The sequence below is a fragment of the Rousettus aegyptiacus genome, unplaced genomic scaffold (assembly GCF_014176215.1).
Source record: "Rousettus aegyptiacus isolate mRouAeg1 unplaced genomic scaffold, mRouAeg1.p scaffold_m13_p_9, whole genome shotgun sequence".
Classification (NCBI taxonomy): Eukaryota; Metazoa; Chordata; class Mammalia; order Chiroptera; family Pteropodidae; genus Rousettus; species Rousettus aegyptiacus.
In genome coordinates, this window is record NW_023416312.1 from 49881072 (window position 1) to 49904136 (window position 23065).

The following is a 23065-nucleotide window of genomic DNA, read 5'->3' on the forward strand; positions in this document are numbered from 1 at the left end:
TTTCACATTTTTATCACCACCCACTCATAGAGTCACAGATATTTCTGGGATGTTTTACATCCTTTGCTATGTTGGCGATCTCTAGTACTTGAAAAAATTTAAAAATAAAAAAGATCTGAGGCAATAGTAAGACTGAGACTCATCACAAAATGAGTGGGTTAGTCTCCTCTTTCCCTGCGTAGCCACAGGCCCATAACACCACCTCAGTGCTGGGCTAGGGAGGTCTCTCAGTGCTTAGTAGGAGATGGTTCAAATAAGACAAAAAGCCCTACCTAGGTCCGTGCCATGCACACACTCCCACAAACTAACGCCTTCCTGTTTGGAGAGCAGTCAAATCTGACATATTGTATCTTCTATTTTAGAAGCGTTTCAAAATCCTGAACACTTCGGGGGCGGTGGGGGGGGGGAGTGATGGTTATTCAACAGAAGAATTTGAAACAAAGTATTTTTCAAGGACAAACATCAAGAGAAATGATACTGTCTGGTGACCATAGGCAAAAAAAGTTTCTGAAAATATTTTTTACAGGCCAGAGAACACACCTGGCATTTATTTAAGCAATATCTCTTCTACAAATTCTTCATTATCTTAATTATAAGCACATGATTAGGTCGTTAACTACTTTCATTTGAACCTTTGCTACTCCAAGTGTGGTTTATGAGCCCGGCAGTATTAAAATCCCTGAGAAGCTTGTTAGAAATTTCAGTTATCAGATCTACTGAATCAGAACCTACGGTCTCATCAAATCCATATTTGATTTTTACATACATATAAGTTTGAGGCATATTCATCTAGAACAGTATTTCTTGATACATGCTTCATATCAGAATCACCTAAAATGTACTAAAAAATAGTAATGCCCAAGATTTACCAATAGAGATTTTATTCAATTAGTCTTGAGTGGGACACTAGCATCAGTATTGTTTTTTAAGTTTCTCATGTGATTCTAATGTGCAACCAGTGTTAATAGCAACTGATCTCCTTAAGTAAAAATGGATAACTTTTGAGAAACTCAAAACTTTGTTTAAAAATAAGTAAGATCACTTTCCTGTAAAATTGAGCTTATCACAAAGAACGATGGATCTTTTAACAAAATTGAGAAAGGTATCTTTTATCACAAACCAGAGCGTACTTTCTCAACACTAAGGCTGTAACAGGCAGGTATAAGGGAGACATATATAGGGAAGAAGGAATATAATTAATCTCATCTCAAATAGACAAGATTAAAATTACATATGAGATCCAAAGGTGAACGCAGTTGGTCAAAAAAAGAATAAAGGTCAGGAACCAAAATATTCACCAAGGAGTTCTAGATGTTCTGTTTAACTTCTAGTCTTGACAATACATTTTTTTTATTGCTATATTTTGAGGTGTTTTGTTTGTCATCTAGTTCCTTCATATGCAGAGACCAATTCCAGCTGTAAATATTCCAGAACTCATAGGTATAGGTATAAATAATTGCACCAGTTTGGAGCACAGAGAATGGGGTTGGCCAAGGTTCGTCATCCCATGTCATCCTCCATTTCAGTAACTGACCAATGCCTAGGTTTCTCCCTTCTGAGTTTGTTCAAGGGCCTCACAACATTCACCATTATAACATGAGATGTTACATATGCATGCTAAGTAATGTATTAATGGTGGAAATGAATGTTTTAGATAAATACTTGCCATTTGGCTAGATAGATGCAATTTTATAAATTCCGGAGTGCTTAGGTAATGACTTGCAGATGTGTGGAAGGAGAAGTCTTCTTTGTTCCTCTCAACTATGGATGGCTTTACTAAAACCTTTATTAAATTTGCATTTAGTCACATATTTACAAAGTGATAATTAAAAGTAAATAAAGTAACAGTTAAATAATGCAATGCCCACTTAAAAATCCACATAATTCATAAATGAATTCTTAACAAAGTAATAGGCAATGAATTTTTCATAGGTCCTTAAAAAGAAATCAAAATTTTCTTTTTTGTTTTGTTTCTATGCCAGTAAGATTTTTTCATGTATTTATGGGGACCACATATGTGAGAAAAGAAAGACTAGGAGTGGTGAGAAGTTTTTTGTTAATGAAATCCTGAGATATTTACAAAAAATATTGATTTTTAAAAAATGTAACACTGTAGTCTGCTTTTGCCATCATTTAAAGATATTACAGACTTTTCTAATAATTTTCATGCTGGGTCAAAATCATGGTTGAAACAGGCCAATACTGTGTCTGCTCTAGCTAAGTGTGCTAAATTAAGGAGTAAAACATCCAAATATTAAGGAAAATTCTGAAATATCAAAGATGTCCTAGGTAATCCATTCTAAATAAGTCACTGAAAAGCTACTTTTTTTTCTGGAACCTTATTCAATATGTAGTGGTGAGTAAATTAAATTTTAAATTCCTACAAAGCTTGAAAATATTTTAACCTATCTTTTTACTTGTTTTAAGAATCACAATATTAGCAGAAATAAAAATGCTTGAAAATTATTTCTGCAGTGTTTGTAATTCTTAATAAAACTCCTAAACATCCATAGGCAATTATAGTTAGACTTATAGGAAATCTAATTCCATGTGATCATTTTACAGAAGAAACATAATTTACAAGTTCTTTTTAATCTTAAAACGTCATCTATTTCTGGAAAGTATGTGTGATTGAAAAACAAGATATAAATTCTCATCTGGTAAAACTTGACTCTTCTCTATAATCAAATCTCTCTCTCTGTCTCTCTCTGTCTCTGTCTCTCTGTCTCTCTCTCTATCTCTGAGTGAAATTAAAACGCTTCTGTCCTGCCTTTCCATTCCATTCCTTTCTCTAATCCTTTAAACTTCCTCAGTGAAACATATTTTTAAACTATGCTTTCTGGACCTCTCCTCCGACATATTGACACCCAAATATTTCCCCTTCTGATAAGTCTTAGCTTACACCCACAGTCAACTCTTCATGTAACAATGGCAAACAAGAAATAAAATTAATAAGAGGAGGTTTTCTTTTAGAGTAGGACAGGAATTTCATAGTCTGTCCATTTGGTTGAACAGCTAACACCTCTGGGACTATTACCTTCAGAGGAAAGATTTCAATTTGATGATAACTGCTCTCAGTCATTAAAGGGACACTGCGAATGTGCGAGCTATTATTCTAATGAAACATTTCTACATTTATTTCAGAATCTGGAAGGCAGGAGAGGTGGCCCTCACATGCTCGCAAACTCTGTAACTTAAGTAGCTCCGTAGATTTGAAAAACAAACAATAATCAAAGCAACAAAAAAAGGAGATTGATAATGAAAGAAATATAGTTAAAGTCCTAGAGAAAACCAGAAGAGATATGACTAATAATAAGCAAAGGTGACTGAGTTCAAAAGTCATCCAACCAAGCAACCAATAAAAAGGATTTCACGGGAATTGGCAGAAATGGGAAATAAAGTGAAAATGGAGGGGATCTGGTTAGGCAATTGGATGAGGCAAATGGGAAAATAATTATTGGGAGGAATAGCAGAGGGACAGTATGGTTTATTCTGCTCCAAAAGGAGAAGGTGGAATTTGCCTCCTAGTGTGTTTCTTTTCGTGAATCTAATTCTCTATCAAAAATTTTATCTCCTCATTTCAATTATAAATCCATGATTTTAATACTTTTTGATGTGATAAGTTGACATTGCCCTAAATTTGTAAGTTGTCTGATTTATAAATTTTTCAAATAGGCTTATTTTTTGTCTTAATCATTTACCATCTCAAAATTCTAATAATATACTAACCAGTATATTCTGTGGTTTGAAAGTATCATATCATTGCCCCAAAGTGAACAGCTTTTTCTTTCCCGTTTTCTTATTTGGACATCCTGGAGGTTTTAAAGCATGGCCCCTCATCTTTGACAGACCTCCTGACCAAAGACAGACTCCCTGTTATGCCCTGTCCAAACTGCAGATGCGTGAATGAAATAACAAATCATTATTGTTTCAAGTCACCATGTTTGGGGATGGTTTGTTACATAGTGATAGATAACTGAGAGTTTGTTAAGGGGTGGGGTGGGGGGAGCTGGGAGATTGAGCTCCATAAGAAAAAACAACCCATATTATTAGTTTGGGGGATGAAGCAGATGGAAGCCAGAAAAGCCCTGAGGCAAGTGTTAGTGAACCAGTCCAAAGACCATCAAGGAAGTTGATCATGGTTTAAAGGAAAATGAAGATGTTATTGGAAGCTGGAAGAAAGGCGACTCACGCAGCGGTGGGAATGTTGTCAGCCTCTGTCTTGCAGCAAACGTGGAAAACAGGAAATGAACTAACTAAAATCAACCATCTAGGAGAATGTTGAAAATATTCACTGCTTCTTTGCCAGCTATGATAAAAATGCAAGAGAGAGGGTGTAAGGTGAGGGGATGCTGTGCTAAGTACATAAGATCCAGAATTGACTAAGTTCAAAAATAAAACACTTTCTCTTTCCAGGCCTTTCCATAGGACACACACACACAAATCAATAATAAATGTTGTGGCACGTTCAAATCTAAGACCCACGGAGCCAATTGAGATTAATTATGAGCCTTATTAGCCGGCTGGCGACTGACTCTCCCTACTAGAGAATCAGCCCCGAGCTTCCGGAGGAGGCAATTTATAAAGCCTGAAACTATGTCTTGGTGGCCTTGATCAAGCAAGCAAGCAGATTATTAAAAGCAGAAGATGGCTGTTGGCTTTTAGCACAAAGATATATTGTTTTAGGGGGACTCCTAAATCTTGTAGCAAACGGGGCCTGGTAGACAGTTTTGTTATCTGCACCCCCGGAGGCAATGTTTTTTCTCTTGGGAGTTGACACCGGAAGATATCACTCCCTGTCTAGTCCTTGGGACTAGCTTGCTGGAGAATTTTCCACTTTTACAATAAACACTGTGATGCCCCAAATCTAATTCTGTGTGGGACTATAAGATTGTTTTTAATATCTCAAAGAACTGTGCTGGCTCAGAAACTCTTTCATGCAAAGAATCAAAAAGGCATGTCTTGCACATACATCTCTGTCCTATTAAAAATGGGGCTTCTAAAAATCTTAACGTTGTTGCCTCACAGAAGCTCTGCAGGAGCCCTGGCCGGAGGAAGACTTGTTACAAAGAGCCAGGTGGTTGTGACTTTTGCCTAACAGAACCCATGGAAAATTCACATGATTTTTAAGGGACTTGTTCTGGTCAAAATAACTCCAGCTTAAAACACAACAGGAAGAGGTCTTTGGATCCCTACAATTCCATGGGCAAGAATCTGGTTGAGAAAGATTCAGAGGGCAGAACCATGAGCCCAGAGAGCAGAAGCAAGACCCACAGAGAATAATTCCTGGTGAGCCACGCTGAGGTTGATCATCAAAGGCCGAAGGCTGGAAACGGGCCCAGCCGCAGTTCGCCACTGCTATGCGATGTGCCGGTGCCTGCCGTGCCTCCTGTTACTCCCTTCTCAACAGGAGCGTCCATGGCAGCTGTCTCACACTTGTTCCCCAGGCAGCGCTGCAGGTGTATGCGGAGATAGTGCCCTGTTTCATCCCCAGGACTGCAGATCAGCAGAATGGTACCCGAGGCATAGTCTCCAAGGAGCCAGACCCAAGAGCCTCACCTGTAAAGCTGAGGACACAGGGCTGCACAGGTGGGACCAATTCTGTAATGGCATAAGGCCTTGTAGGGTCTTTCAATCAGGCGAGTATATTTTACACGTGTGCGGAGTGTAAATGATTTGTGGCCAGCAGTCATACTGTAGCAGTTTAAAAGCAGGACTCCAAAATACTTTTGACGCTCCTCTCACTGAGAAGGTTTATGTTCTTTCTCCTCAAATATGAGCTCTTTGACAGCTTGGCCAATAGCATATGGCTGCAGTGATCTATACTAGTTTCTGGAGGCAGGGCTTAACACAAGGGTGAATTCCATTTCCTGGATTTTGTGATTGCCCCTGGAACTAGCCGCCACGCCCTGAGGGGCGGAGCCCCAGGCAGCCCCAGGAGAAGCCCATATAAGAGAAAGCCACGGCTCCCTGTAGTTAGCACCGTTGTGAGCAGCTCTTTGGGTTTGCGAATCTCCTCTGTGGAACAGCGAGAACAGGCCAGGCTGAGTCCTGCTGGAACTGTATTTGAGTGAGTACGCACTAATGCAATATACACAAGTTACTGAATTGTACATTTGAAACCTACATACTTTTATTAATGTCACCCCCATAAATTTAATTTAAAAAAACTAAGTCACATTGTATGTGACTAGGTTCTGGGGTGGCGTGTTATGCTGTTAAACAAAATTCAACTGAGTCCATTTGAAAATCTACTTGGCTTTATTAACAGATTTGTGAATCAGGCAGTGCCCCACCTAACAACCAGGGGTTGTACAAAATGGAAGTTTTCTGAAGAAGGAAGCGTGGGGTGGGGGAGCTATTGAAAAGAGAATTATTTTTGGACTGGGACACTTTTACACTGGGGGAAGATGAGCGGGATGGGTTATCATTGCTGCTTTTCTCTTTCTGTGGGGGACGGAGAGGGCCCACGTGATAAACTACTGGGGCTTACCAGAAGATTCCAGACTGGTGGGTTAGGCTGTTTCTTGGAGAGGCTGAAACCACTTAGATACGGTATTAAATCTAAATTTAGTACCAAGGGCTTTTAGCACAGCATTGTCATTTTAGGTCTGTGGTTTTCACTTTAACAGCTACAGTAGATAACTGATATAAATTTGTTGCAAACCAAAACGAAATGATTCTTCATATTTATAAATTTATATCGCTATGCCTTTCATACTTCTTAAACTCTGAGTGCTTTCTAAAGATTTCTCGAATTTCCTTGCTAATTGACATGTTAACCCAATACAAATCTATTGCAGTGCATTATTTCTACCAGTTTCTTATAGTAGCTTAGGAAAGGGCTCTATTTGCAGGCGGGATAGATCGGAATTAAAATCTACATGAAAATAGCTTCTGTAGAAGGCGACTATTAATCAGCTTTCATATGTCTGCCTCCCTGCCGATTTATTATAAGGAACTGGCTCCTGCCGTTATGGAGAATGGTAAGCCTAAAATCTAGGGGGTCTACAGGATATTCTAGGTTAAGGGAGAAGGTCATCAGGTTGCTATGGAACAAGGAAGAGTGACTGTCCAGGTTCGAGGGCTGTCAGGCTGGAGAATCCTCACAGGAGGAGGGTCGGTTTCCTGTTCAGCTTTCCAGTTATGGAGGACAATCACTTTAATATACAGGTTAATTGTATCCAAATGCACCCTTAGAGAAACACCCAGAATGTTTGACCACATATCTGGGCACCCCATGGCCTAATCAAGTTGACACACAATTAGTCATCGAAGTAATTTTAACAAATACTTTATAAAATATACCGGAGATAGAGATTTCCACCTCTTACCCTCCCCCCACAAAAGTCATCTCTAGGATATTGTCTAATTTCTTTTTCCACCTCTAACCTTGAAAAACTTCATTTTTTTTAATACCCAAGGAGAAATATCACCACTTTAACTTCTATGTGAGCCTTTTCAATCTGAAAGCACCTTGTTAGAGGCTTGTGTTGCAGGAATACCTTGTTCCACTGTGCTTAGCTTTATTGAGCTTTACAGGTGTTCTATTTTTTACAAATAGAAGGCAAGAACCTCACTGGCAACTTATGACTTGTTATGTTATGATTTATTTAATTTTATATGCATTTAATAGAAATTTAATTAGAAAGTTAACTGGTCTCAGAATATACTCAATTAATTTAACTTAATAGTAGAGAATCTCATGACTAAACAAGAAACATATCATGAGCAAATTCCTTAATATTGTGGGCCTTGTTGGGTTCTCCCCAAATTCATATGTTGAAGTTCTAAACCACAATATACTTAGAAGGTACTTGCATTTGGAAATTGATACCTCCGAGTAGGTAATTAAGGCTAAGCAAGGTCATGTGTTCATTCTAACCATATGACATCTATAAAAAGAGGGAGAGACACCTGGGATGTGTGTGCACAGAAGCCACGTGAGGATACAGCCCATTTGCAAGCCATGGAGAGAGGCCTGATGAGAAACCAGAACCACTAAAGTGAGTAAGTAACCTCAACCCATAATGTGCATATTTTCCAAAAACACAAAGATAATTGTCTATTAAATGATCCATTATTATGTCGAATTGAGAATGTTAGTTTGATGCTAGAGTGAAGGCAAAGTGGAGATTCTCTCCTTTTAGGAGATAAATGTACTTAAAAAATATTCATATTTGAATGTTAATGTGACTTGTAATTATGTTTGCTTGTCAAATAGCTTATTACATGTATCCGACTCCCAAAGAAAGATCGTTTTAAGAGTTATGGCCACTTAAACAGATCTGCCTCTTGCTCCATGTCTGCGAATGTGCTTGCAAAGTCAGTTGAATAACAGTGACTATACATAGCTAACTGATTTGGGCTGTCTTGCTGAATCTTGGATAACCATGGACATAGATTTCACATGTCTTATATTAGGTCACTAATTGGTGTTTTGAGTATAGCAGAAACCATATCTTGTTTATAGAGGCTTTTCCACGATTGTCTATTCCTTTTTTTCTGTCGTTCACGTTAATAGTTGTGATTCATCTTCAGACCCAAACAGACTCAGAGGAAATATGTTAATACATTTTCTTAAAAACAAAATCAGTATATTATCCAAGTTAGTAAAAATTGGTCTTGACCCTTTAAACTATAAAAGTATATTCTGGGCACAAAATCAGTTAAGTTAGAAGGACAAATACCAACTGTAAGTTACATTAAATTTGTTTTGGCAACATGTATGGTACGGTGTTTAAATTTAGATCCAAATAAGTCTTTACAAAATTTCAAAATACCCCTAAAGCTATTTTCAAGAAGTTTTTGTGATGGAGGAAAAATAACAGATTGAGTTGAAGTGATTGGATTCTGACAGTTTGGATAGAGTAGCATTTAGATCAACCAAAGGCAGGGTAGATGCAACATAATAAAAAGGAATGAAATATAAAAGTCAGTTACTTAAAAATTCCATAGTTTTGCATTAAGATTAGAAAAATCTTAAAAATACATACATTAAAGATAACATTTAAAATGTTTTTAATGAGTCATAAGGGTGCATATAGTCAACAAAAATTTAAATCACTAATATTCCGATGTCATTTAGCATTACTACTAGATGACAAATAATTTGTATAAAAATAGGCCTGTTCAAAATAACTTTTCAAATGATCCTAAACTTCAAATCTGGTTCTCCAATTAACAGCAGTATTTTAACCCAAATCACTTACCCTCTGGTGATCAAAGCTAGATTTTTCTTAAATTCTATAAATAGCTTTGTCAGTACTCTGATACTCTATTTGAATTCATCTTATTTTTCCTGAAAGCTTAAAGATCATGCTATTATGGGTTCTCCAAATATGAAAATCAGGACACATGCCTATTAGGGAACAAACATCACTCAAGGGAACAGGTGGCCTCTCCAGTCCCTCTGCCAGCTCCGTCTGTAGTCAAGCTCACAGCTCTATCTGGATGTGTTAACTGCCCCAGAGGCTGATAGCCGTGTTCATTTAGCTTGAGCCCTTTCTTACATAGCTCTAAGAAATGAATGTGAAAAGGACAAAGATGAGGGGTACCTACCACAACACTCTGAGAACATGTCCAAAGGTCTGAATGATCACAAGGGAGGGAAGGAGGTGATGATTCTGCTGTCTTTTGCTTCAAGGAGAAAAGTAGCTGGATTCAGGGAAATTAATATTTGTTTAGGAAAGGTTAAGTTCCTGATATTGTTGGGGTAACAGATTTGTATTGCCATTTCATTGTGAACATGGGGTACTGAAGCAAGGGTGAAAAGTCAGGCAGTGGAATGTAAAGTGGTGCTTGAAACCATGAGGACAGAGCATGTGAGTATTCAAGGAGAGAAGAGCAGGGGACATAGGACCAAATTAGAATACAAACTAGTTATGAATCAAGAGGAAAAATGCCAGCTATGGAGAAAGGAAAACCAGCAGGAAAGAGCAGAAGAACAAGAATAATACAGGCTTAGAGATTGAGAATCTCAAGAATGCAAGAGATTTAATAAAACCCAAATTGAGAAAAGTTGATTGACTTTAAGCAGGCGATGATAGTAAGAATAATTTCAGTAGTAAGGTGGTTTCAGAGGCCAGATGTGTAGCGGGATTAATGCAAAATGCGTGGAAGGTGTGGCACAGGTGCAGCATGCCCATTCCAGGACTTAACAATAAAAAGAAGAAGGGAAATAGAATGTTAATGTGGCAGGCAGTGCAAAGGGGAAATTTAAAATGTCAGCAAAGGAGGCGTGGGTGACAGAATCAAATGCAGTCGTAATTTGAAATATGCTATTGAGGAGTTTGAGAAGTTTGCCCGGGTCCCTTCATTCACTGCACAGTTTTATTAACTACCGGGAACAGCACTGTAAAGACTGGGGTTCCAAGGTCAACAAACCCATAGTCCTGCCCTGAGGTCATTTACAGTCCAGAGAGGAAGATGAGGGAAAGTAATGTCTATTAAAGGTAGGCATAGCAAGCGGAGGAAGCACTAAGGAGAGGGTCTAACGGACTGGGGACAGCAAAGCTGAAATAGAAGTGGTGTCCAAACTGAATTTTAAAACCTAGGAGTGTAGAGGGGACAATGAGAAAAAGCCAAAACTTAAGGGAGATCTTCGCTGTTTCAGAATGCTGTGAGGAGTTGCGTAGCACATGTCTTGTGAGGAGAATGATGATGAGATGCGGTTGAGGTTAGAGATCATGCCCAGGGGTTCACATTTACCTGTAGGCTGTTAATGATCGGGCTGCGCACAGACACAAGAAACGCTTGTGGACAAATGAAGCTGAGTAGGCATACACTCATGATTTAATAGAAATTCTCAATAGACTTTTTTTCATTAAGGCCCATTTTAAATATTTTTATATTTTATAAATATGTTGTATATTAGTTTCCCGTGCCTGTTGTCACAAATTATCACATAGTGGCCAAAAACAGCACATATATTATCTTAACAGTTATAGAGATCAGAGGATAAAGTTGTCTCACTGAGCTAAACCAAGGTGTTGACAGGGCTGCCCTTTCTGAAGACCCTAGAGAATACATTTTCTTGCCTTTCCAGCTTCTAGAGGCCGTCAACATTTTTATTCGTGGCCCATTCCTGAATCTACAAAGCTAGCAATACTGAGTAAATCCTCAAGCTACCACCTCTCTGCTGCTCTCCTGCCTCCCTCTACTACCCATAACCCCCTCATAATCCAGGATGATCTCCCCATCTCAGGATCAGCCGATTAACACATTTCATTCCATCCGCAATCTGAATTCCTCATAGTTTATGAGGATTAGAACACAGGCCTTTGGGAGGACATTATTCTGCCCACCACAGTTAGGTGTACAGTCTGACAAAAAGGTCCTAATAATAAGACATTTGGCAGTGTGAAAGACCACTAACAAATTAACAAGCATTCAGTCAATATTTGCTATGTGCAAAGAATTTTACTAAGTGTCATACTCAAAAATATTAGAAGATAGTATGCCCTAAAAGAGCTGAGGGAAACAACATACCAATACAAAATAAACTGTAAACTAACAGCAGGTGCAGGTAGTATCTTTTGAATAAGAATAGAGGACAATTCAACTAACAACTTTAAATAGATGAATTTTACCTCAAAATGATTTTCTAAAGGTGAGTTAATGTTCTTGAGAAGATGATAGATATGGAATAATAAACATTTCAGTCGGAAGGAGTTATATAAATTTTAAAGTTTTATGTGGCCAAGTAACTTCTTTGGAAGAAAAATGTCATTCTGGGGACATTTGATATGTATAGTGGTATTAAGCATTGCATTTTGGAAGATCCATATTTGAAGGCAAAAGACCTAAATTCAAATGGGGTGTTGTCAATTACCCTGTCACTTCAGAAAAGTCATTCTTGCAGGAAAATGTATGTAACCTCTCCATATCAATGTCATGGTCGGCATGCGTTTTATAAACTCTACAGTGCTGTGCATGTTGGTTGTGCTGTTACAATAATTAAGGTGAGCCTTAATTGCTAGATTGAAGACTATAATTTACGAAGAGTAGAAATGTACTTTTGTCAAACTGGGAGTAATGTATGGAGTTTTACACTCACCTGTTATAGAACTAAAGGGATTGGATCAAGGAGTACAGTTTGAAGGCTGTGATAGAAGTAGCACAAGAAAGAGATGAGGATCTAGATATGGATGAGAAATGAACTTCACAGATTTACAGATGCATTGCAGTGGAAGGCGACCACAGGGATTGATGATCCATTTGGCAGGATATGGGAAGAAGAGCAAGAACATACTAGATTGTACATTTTAAGTGTAAATGAAAAAAAAAAACTTGTTCTGTTGCAAATTGAGCTGGAATGAGATGCTTAAAAATGACTTGGGTATCCTGACCTATATAAGATAATGTTCTTTGGAGAACAATGAGAAGATGGGTGGATGGCCAGACATAAGGAAAGGATAATACTTTTTTACTGTTTTGCCACTCAGGTTGTTACTGTTTGGAATATTGTGAATAAAAGGGCTCTGTCCAGGCTTGTCAATGTTGTAATCTGCCATTAAAATGGTGGCACATATATAGAGTACATAGCTCTCTGATAGAGGGAAAGTCAAATTCACTATTCTTTGGCCTGTGTTCTTCATAGCAATTATTATAGGCAATAGTTTTATTCTTTATTCACTTAAGTTTTGATTACCAGTTCCTTAAGGGCAAGGCTGTCTGTCTAGTATAACCACTGCTTTTCATGGTGCCTTTTGAATAGCAGCAGCTCAGCAAATGCGTGAATGAATCATAGTGCTTTTCTGAATTTTTCTTATATATTTTCTGTAACTGTCCCTTCCATGGATTGGCAGAGGCCATCTCTAATCAATTTGGGCATCACCAGTCATTCATTGAGCAATGCTGTGCAAATCCTTGGCTCTCAATAAGTGTTTTCTCAATTGAGGGCACAAAATGTTTTTTAAAAAAGCCACACAATAAACAGCTACACTAAGTTATTCACAAATTACAAAATGGGCTTTAAATTCTTTAATAGTGACCTATTTCAGAGGCTGTCTTAAAAAAATACTGTCATTAAAATTAAATCTAGGTATCAGTTGCAGCTTGGGAATGTTCTGGTATCTTGGCTGTGGGTGGTGTGAGGGAGAGTGATAGACAGATGAAGGCAGCCAGAAAAACCTGAAAACTCAAGATCTTGAAATCTACTTTTTTCTCCTTTACATCCAAGCTAAAAAGCTTTCCCTATTCCCATAGCATAACAAATAAAATTCTTTTTTTTTAAATCATGTTTTTACAATCGTCTGTCATAATTTGTTACACTGAATTCACAATATATATTTTTTACCCCCTCTGTGCTTTTTAAAGTTATATTGCTATATGGCCTGAAAATTAGGCAGCTTATTTGGTTGGATAACCTGATAGACAGCTGTTTACTTTTTAAAAGTCAGGATAGCTAACGACTATCAGACTTTTACGATTTTTTTTTTCAGTTCCTGTATAGCACATTTTCTTTCAACTTATCTGTGAAAGATACCTAATGAAAAGGATAATGCCTGCCAGAGTCAAGGAGATTTTCACAAAGGGAATAAAAGCAAACGATTGCTTGAATAAATTTTTAGTAACACTAGTCTTTTCATTGCATGCCATAGGAAATAAACAGAAAATAGCATTTCTAAGATGTAATAATGAATAATGAACTCCAATGGCCATGCCAAACCCCAAGCAAACTGCACAACTGGACAGGAGGTGTAAAGTAGGGGACAGTGGCAGAATGGGGAGAATGTCACCACCTTTAGCATTTAGCGGTTACTAAAACAAGGCCTTGACTGGAATCAGAATAGATGACAGCTATGTCATTCTATAAATCTCATAAAATTAAGTTTTACTTCACCCAGTCCAGTTCTACGAACAACATAGTTCTCAAAGGTTCTGCATCTTGCCAGTCTAGCACCCAGATGTACCAAGACTCAGGTTAAAAATGTCTGTTGCCAATCAGTAACCTTAATGATAAGCTCCTCCTGTCCAGCCTGCCTACCTATTAATGATTATAACGCTCCAGTTCTATTGAAGAATGACTTGAAGAAAATGATACTACTTTACAGTCTATAAATTCCCATAACTCCTTTCAGCTTTCTAAGATAACAGCCAGAGTACAGAGAACACAGCCACAGCTTACTTAGAGGCTGGTTGGCACTGATAGTTCTCTAAGAACTATCTTCTGAACAGTTGTGATCTGAGATGATTTACAAGGAATTTATTTTTTTGAAGTTGATTCTAATGGTCTTAGTATCTTCGGAAATCTTTTGTCTAAATGATGGTGATCATGAAGGTCTGCAATAGAAGGAATTCATTTAGAGTTTCTATTGCTTTATTTAGAATCGATTTTGTTTATAATGTAGGAAGCACGTAAGTTACAGACATTACATTGTCAAAAGATTAACTTTCACAATTCTCTGCCCTTTTTTTGTATATAAATACTTGGCTATCTTATTGTGCTGCTTATAAGGTTGTCAGTTCATGACGAAATTGATTTACACACATAATGCAAGGGCAACCAAATTAAATCATTTAAGCCTATCAATAAGCCTTAAATATATTGCTAACATTGCTTATAAAATTACCTACTTTTTATCTAAAAGGTTTCCTGTTCTGATACCCTTGACACAGCATTTGTATTAGGCAATTCCTTCCTTGGTGGTTGATACAACATAGTAGAGTGGAAATGGAATATAAGCTTAGGCCCACCACCCAATTTTTAGGAACCCCAATTCAAGTGTACGGAGCACTTTAAAACTTTTAGAACCTTGCTACTCACAGTGTGGCCTATATACACTGAATTCACAATATATATTTTTTATATATAAAAAATATATATTGTGAGGGACCTTGGGGATGCAGCATCCTTGGCCGCACCCTAGACCTCCTGGATCACTATTTGTATCTTAAGATTTCTCAGACTAATCTTACTAGACTAAGGCTCAAGAAGCACCACTTTAGCCGTCTCACACAGCATGATGTTCCAACAGAGGGAGGCAGCCATACTCTTGCCCTCATCTCTCCATAAGATGACTTTGGAGAGACAAGGTATCGGTCTCCAAACAGAGAGGCTCACTGCCCTGTTCATATTGCTTGGATCAATAGCTCCCTTGGAATGGAAGCCCCATCCTGTATCACCTTTACAGGTATCCTCACTTTATCCCCTCTAGGAGGAGTGATTGTTCCAAAGACACCACTTTTTTTTTCTCTTTAGGTCTTTTTGATACTATCCCAGCTAAGCCATTTAACAGTTCACATTAAGGACCATTGCTCTGGAATAACCTGTGTAACATCAGCCACTGTGTTTTCACATGTCCTCCATTTTGGCTGGTGGGAACAAGGACCATTTCAGGCCCCGTGCGGGTCCTGGGAATTGACATCTTCAATTCCTTCAGGTGTTCTTGTAGGTATCTGGCAGCTTCTTCAGACATGTTCTTAATGGTATTCAGCTGAATATACCACGAGGGACCCTCTACATGTCTGAGTCTTAGCAGCTCTTTCTCCTTCTGGGTCTATGAACTCTAGTTGCCCTGGTGTTCCCACACTCTGAGCTCTGTCCCCACCTTGCAGAGAGACTGCCAGGTTCCCTTCTGGTGTCCCTTCCTGTCATGTTGCCGGAAACTCTTGGTAGTAAACTGGGACAACTGGGAGATGCTCGCCACGTCCTTCCCCACATTCATTTGCTTCTCTTGCAAGGATTTTGTTGTTGTTGTTGTTGCTTAATAATAGCCAGTATTCTAAATATCACTGCCGATATTGTTTTAAACAGGAGGGAAATCCAGTCCACATTGTTTCATCTTGCCCTGAAGTAGAAGTCGCAATTTTGTCTTAATTTGAAGGTAGCAAGCAGTACTGAAACTTCATTTGCACACAGAAATTATTTTAGTTCTGTAAACCTTTAGCTTTTAAGTGAAATTAACCATCATAGAATTTTGAACATAAAAATGTCATGAAAACATACATATTTTGAAAGGGGGAAATTATGGAGTTAGGTCCATTTATCTCTGTAACCTGTGTGTAGAATGTGCTCAGTACATATTTGACAGTGATAATGTAATCTATCTAATTACTTGCCTCAGTGCCTGGCTACAGGCTCCCACCCATTCATTTAATACAAATTTCCAAGCATCTCTGAGTTGCTATTTATTTGACAAATATGCCAGATTCTGTGCTAGATACTTGATTCTTGCTATTCAATCTTAGTGTATTGCTGTCACTTTTTTTTTTTTGAGGCAGAGAAACAAGATTTAGAAAGTTTAAACTTCTCTAAGTTTACACACTTGGTAATAAAATTCAAAGTCAAATCTGTCTAATTTAGTGATGCTGTGAGATATTATGCATAGTCTGTACTTGAGGTACTACATAGAAAATATCTTCAGAAAGCTCGTTTACCTTCTTGTTCTAACTGAAATCTAGCTCTCTTCTAAAAATGACTGTTTCCCCCTAAAACCTACTAGTGGACCAGAGATGGGACAGATGTCCTCTTGCTCCTAATTGTACTTCCTGAATATTGTCCTCCATGAAACCCCTGGTTCGAAGCTTGCTTGAACTTATTGGCATACCACCTGCCTCTTCTGTCCTCCTAGTCTATGGGTTAATTCCCCTCCTAGAAGAGTTTATAGCAATTGGCTATGATTGGATTCAGCATACACTGCCCCAAAATATGGTACTGTGGCATATTTAATATTTTAAGCTGAAGGAATTTAAGAAGTAGCAGGTGCCGGAAGGATGCCCTGAGCATCTCCCCTGAAGCAGGTCATAAGACTCTCGTGTAACAGGTGCCCTCACAAACCCCAGAGGAAAGGAACATTCTTAACTCCAAAGAAGGAAGGATAAGAGGGGAATCTGAACTAACAGACTTGCTATGTGTCCCTCAGTTTACTACGCTTAGTTCATACCTTTTGTCCTATCACATTTTTCCATGACTTTGCACACTCTTCAAACCTAGCATAAAATGTTCGGGTTTAACCATTTTCGGGGAGGGGGGTGGTCTTCATTTCCTTACGAAACCTGTGTCATGTAAAATTTACTTTAAATTTGTACGCTATCCTCTTACTAATCTGTCCATAGCCTGAATGTAACACTCTAAACATAATTATTGGTGAATTCAGTATCTATGAAAATGATCCCAATATTCTTAATTTCCTCCTTTTGAAATTCATGTTTTCATGTCATTCCTACTTGGAATTCTACAATGGCTCTTGATTTTACTTAAAAATAAGTAATAATACTTATAAAGTAAGGTGACAATATAGCTTATCTAAATCAAAACTTGAGAGTTAAAAAAAATGATAATCAAGCTGGAAAAGGCCAAACAAACTTCTGAGTGAATTGACTTACACAGCTCTCACCACTAGGGCTCTACACAAGCTGACTTCTGCCACACCCTCTGAGATCTTCCAAAGCTCGTCACCTCACGTACTGGGCTATGTTAGCTCCTTGGTTCCTCACATACACTGACAGTTGTGGGCTATGCGCTGGCTGGTCCTCTATCTAGAATGCTCTTTCCAGGCCCTCGTTCATGTCCTGCAGATCCCTTTCCAGGGAGGCCTTCCCTAGCCACTCAGTAACAATAGCAAACTCATCTTGGTACTTAAAACTGCCCATACTCCTCATCCTACCTTTTCTCCCTACAATTACCTATTTGTCATGGAAAAATTGCTATGGAAAAACAAAAACTGACTAAAGACACTTTGGTTCTCTAGAGAACTGACATAATTTTTACTCCCAGGGAGGCAGGTTCTTTAGGAAAACACCCCGATCGATCTCAATGGAGACTTTCAGTTGACCAGTTGTATCCTCTTGGGCACAGTGAGGTCCAGTGATGAGATAAAGAAAGTGCTGGTTTTCTTCACATAATAAAGGAATATTGAATTTCTATAGGCCACGGAAGTAGAGGGATGGCCGAGGAAAGTAAAACAGTAGAATTCTTAGAAATATGTACTCTAGAGAGAAAAGAGTGGTCTAGGTCTTTGACAGTAATGTCTGATGCTAAGTGTTATTCATCTTCGTTTTTGTTGTACAACGACCTTAGTGCTGACTGCATCCCTTCTGAGAATCAGTGCTGCAGGAACAAGTGAAAAGAGAGTCAGGGTTCCATATTGGTAATAAAACAGGCACGAAGATGGGGCCATTTGAGCTTTCGGGGGAAAAAAACTGACTTTGAGGTGCACCAAAAAAGACAAGCAGGGTCCTACCTGGATTATCCCTGCCTTTCATTCTTTTGAGCTAGTTTTTTACTAAGTTGTAGAAAACTGATGATAATTCTGTCCATAGAAATATAAATTTGTGCTCAGTAGTATGCCATTATTGCCAGTTTTTGCATCTACTTGTAAATTTATTTTAGCATTTTTTTTTACTACGTACAAATTCTTTAAATTTTTTGAGTTGGTAATATCTTACTAGTTTCCTCACTGAGTTAAATAACTCATTGGATCAGCATTCATTTCATTTCTAAGAGCCACAGTTTTACCTTAAAACAAGGTATTTAACAGAAGCAAAACTATCAGAAGGCAAGCTGCTTTGGGAAACATTGAAGTTCATATGGAATAAGAAGAAACTATAAAAATTATTCCTGTTCTCCAAAATTATCAGAGAAAGTTTGCCTTTGAACATATAAAAGGAAACAGATGGGGTTGTTTTGTGAGTGAAGACACGTAATATACATAATGGACCATGTTGCTTGTTAGATGTATAAAAAACATTAATCCTCTCTCATTCCACCAGTTATTCTGTAACTTTTTTCACTTATTAGCTATTTCTAAATGTTTTATTTCTGTTGAGTAGTTTGTACTGTGGACAGTCTTAAAACCTCTAGCTGTTCCACGATAACTCAGGTCAAAAGCAAACTTTTTCCATAAAGGGACAGACAGCGAATATTTTACACATTGCAGGCCATATGTTCTCTGTCAAAACTATTGTACTCTGTTGTTGTAACATGAAAGCAGGCACAAACACTACATAACAAATGAGAGTCAATAAAATTTCATGCAGAAAAACAGGATTTGGCCCATGAGTTTGCCAGACACTGAGAATAACTTATGATTTACTCAGGAGTTGTATTATGAAACTATTAAATTGTTTAGAACTTTTAGAGTTGTACACTAACATAATTGAGTAAGAAGAACATAGAGTCTTTTTTTATCGTTCTATCAACAACCATAAGTAAAAGATTGTGGAGAAGGCATATTAATGGCTAATAGGAAAAGATTCTTGAATTCAATAACATTGCCAGGAGCATGGCAAAATGAGTATAAATGAGAAATAGCTAACGATTGACTAAAGAAAACTTGGTCTAAACTGTAGTAGAAGTGACTGTTCCAGAGAAGGATAGGAAACAAAACACAAAAAATAGATCATATCTGAGTCTCTAAGATGGGTGTCGAAATCTCAGTCCCTTTTTTGTCGTGGCATCAAAACTCGAGAGGAATTTGAACTGAGGGATGATGCCAATGTGTTACATTGGAAGAAAGACAGCAGCCGTGCCACAATGGGCCGACTCCCATACCAGACCTCAAACGCTCAGCTCGAAGGTTAGGAATGGGGAAGCAACATCTGGGGATTGTCTGGTAGACCCATGACTACATGCACACACACACAAAGAGTATGAACACGTTCTTTGCATAACTGAAGCCTCTGAGGAGTGTAGGGCAGCCTCTCAAGCAGGTCCGGAATGGCTTGAAAAAGCAAAGAAAGGAGACTGGAGGGCTTGGGTTCATTATACTTGTGAGCAGGGGCTGGAGTGGGGTCCACATGTAGTAAGAGGCCCGCCTGGTTTGAATCTCCCCACTTTTGCCAAAGGAGGGTGAACCCAAGCCTTATCAGCTTGGTTAGATGCAGGACACCAGGAGAAGAGAAAGGAGTGAGGTTTAAAGCTATCAACTGTCAGATATCTAAAAATGGAGAGCCATACTCATTATATATACAAATACCCCCTGTACCATTATCGACATTCAGATAATCCATATATTAACATTGAAAGCACATGTAAAGAAGAGACAAACATGATATTCTATCCCGCAAAGACATTCCTAGCTAGCAGTTTAGCATATGAATCTGAACTCATCATTCTCAAATTTGGCTGCTATTAAAATCAGCATTAAAATATTGATACTTCTTTCTCACCTGTAGAAAGTCAGATTAAATTGATCTGGCTTATAGTCTTGGTAATAGGATTTTTATAATCTCTCTGGGTGATTTCTACCTGCAGCAAATATTAAGACTTTCTGTTTTAGAAGAGGTGTGTTTGTGGGATGGTGGTATAATGTGGGATCAAACTATTCATACAGCTCATGAGCATCTTTCAATTAACATACAATAGAACATTGTTCTATGCACATAAATAGATCTACATTATCATAATATCCAATTACATTATGGATATACTGTAACTTCTAACAGGCTACTCTTGTGGGATATTTACATTACATTCAATTTGGTACACTTATAAAAATACTTATGAAATCTTTCGTATATTGTTCATTTTTGAGTCCTGGTGAAGATTTTCTAGAAATACGTTTGCTTAAAGAGTATATTTAAGGCTGTCGCTGCACCACCTCTCCAGATGAAGTGGGGGCGCATGGTCCCCTGTACCTCCACCGTTGCCGGTGGGGTCTGTCCTCCTAAATCTGTGTGAATGTAGAGTAAAAATGGTTTATCTAAACTCATCAGCCTTTTGCATTTTGTCCTTGGTATGATGCTGTAAGAGGTATTTTTGACCACTAGTTTATGTAAATAGTCTGTCATGATACTAAAATTTTGTCTTAATTATTTTTGACATTATAATACATTTGGAATATGTTAGAGCAGATACACATTAAAATCTCTAACTTCATTTTCTCCTTAATGGCAAATAGTTTCCCAAATAGTTTATTTAATCATTCTCAGTTTGCTGAACTCGGAAAAGCCATTTCTAAAGTGAGGAAATGTTACCCACCTCATAGTTTCAGAGTGGACTAAAGGAGATAATGTATGTTAAGCACGTAGAATACTACAAGGCACATACATACTCAGCACGGGATCACTATTGCCATGATTATCATCATGACTACATTTATGGTATAACTTGGGTCTGTCTTGTCTGAGTCCCGTGGCATCAGATAAGGTGTTTAATCTTGCCCCATTCCTCCCATTGTTTGTAGCTTCGATATGCCTATCTTTAAAAACCGAACATTCTCTACTTAATTTTACTCTCACTGGTCTCACATGTTTGTTCTGTTGGAGAAGCCTAAAATCATATTGTCAAATTCAGAATAAAAATGACGTCTGGTTTTTATTGTGCTTTTGTTAAATATGAGACAGTCAGCAAGATTTGTGTTGTTCATTCTTTCTACCTAGTAGATTGGTGCAACTCTACCTGTGGTCAGGTCTCCTTTCTTGTCCTTCTGTAAATTCATGAAGTTTTCTTCAAAGAGGTTTCACGTAATCTTAAGTTTATTGCCAGAAATTTTACATTTTTATCGAGTCGTCAAAGGGTTATGTTTATTCTGTTTATGTTTTTTGTTTATACTTAATACGTGGGGATGATAGCTTTTCTATATTTATTTGTAAGTGACTTCTGCACTGAACTCCCTGAGTAGTTACAATTCAAGACCATCATAATACCAGGCTTTTCTTTGTAAAAAGAATGCCATCTGTAGCAGCTAAATCTGCATCCCAAACCAGAATGGGATTGAGAGGGAGGATGGAGTAAGGAAATAAACAATTCCCATCGTGCTATCCTTCTTATTTTCAGAGTGTGTACTCCTACAGAGCAACATATCAGCAGTGACTCATTGTAAATGGTTTTAGGTAACAGCGACTAAGAAATTACATTAAATACAGCCTTAACTCACAAAATTAATTACTCCCTTGTGCCCTTGCAGTTATGGCAGACGTATCCTAAACTTTATTCTTACCAGTATATCTTCATGTAAGGCAGCTGTCTTTGGTGTATGGTCCAGTGGACTCCTGGGGGCACCCAAGTCATTTTTTAGGGAATCCATGATATCAAAAGTTTCTAGTAGTACTGTTATTTGTTTTTTCACCGTGTTGGCATTTGTGATGATTGTAAAAAAAAAAAAAACAAAAAAACTCCATAGTGATATTGCTACTACTTTAGCAATGAATCACAGCCCTGGAACCAAGCTGCTGGCGGCTGTTGTATTGTTCACTATCATCCACTTGCAGGTAAAACAGCAGTTCCAATTAAGAACACTCTGGCGAAGCAGTAAAGATTACTCATATTATTAATTCTCGGCCCTTAGGTACAGATCTTTTTAATGTTCTGTGTGACAAAGTGGGAAATACACACAGCACTTGGCAGAATAATGTGTTGGTCGAGTCGAGGAAAAACACTTGTATGATTTAGATGAGGTGAACTAGCCATTTTTCTCTTGGAGCACCTTTTTTATTTTAAAGAATGACTTCAAGCTAATGGTTATGCTGACTTTCATGTTTGGCAGTTATTTTCTTGAAGATATGTTAGTGAGCTTGTCACTTCAAAGAAATTTGACAATATTTTTACCAGTGATAAAATCTGAACTTTCAAATGACAATTAGAATTTAGAAAGCTTTTATCTGCCACTGTGAGCTTGATAACTTCCCAATATTTAAAGACTTTCTGATGAGAATAACAGCTGTGTTATTTATTATTGTCTAAAGGAAGATATCAGCATTTGGAACATCTACATAGCATAAGGAATCCATTTTTCAAATGACCAATTCATGATATTAGAAAATCACATACGGGCAAGCAATCCACCCAAAATGCATGACCTACAAATAGATTTGAATGTAACGGTACAAATTCATGGGGGGTTTCAGATTTCACATTGCAGCTAATCTTTAAAAAATTACTTGTCAAAGAAGAATATTCACAATTGTCTGAAAAGCCTATTAAAGTAGTTCCTCCTTTTTCCCACTACATATCTGTGTAAGGCCGGATTTCAAATGCCACATAACAGGCTGAATGCAGAAGAACACTTGGGGATCCAGGTTTTCGCCTTTAAGCTGGCATTATAGGGGTTTGACAAAACATGAGACAGTGCCACTCTACTCACTAATGCTTTCATTAAGGAAAATAGTTACATCCATA

General features: G+C 37.9%; 1 long non-coding RNA gene across 1 annotated transcript; it reads left to right on the forward strand.

Annotated features, from left to right (window-relative positions):
- The first annotated feature begins 5976 nt into the window (after positions 1–5976).
- On the forward strand, positions 5977–22062 carry LOC118607799. The gene is made up of 2 exons (XR_004952840.1): positions 5977–6070; positions 7906–22062. It is a non-coding gene; the product is annotated as an uncharacterized LOC118607799 (long non-coding RNA).
- Positions 22063–23065: the final 1003 nt, after the last annotated feature.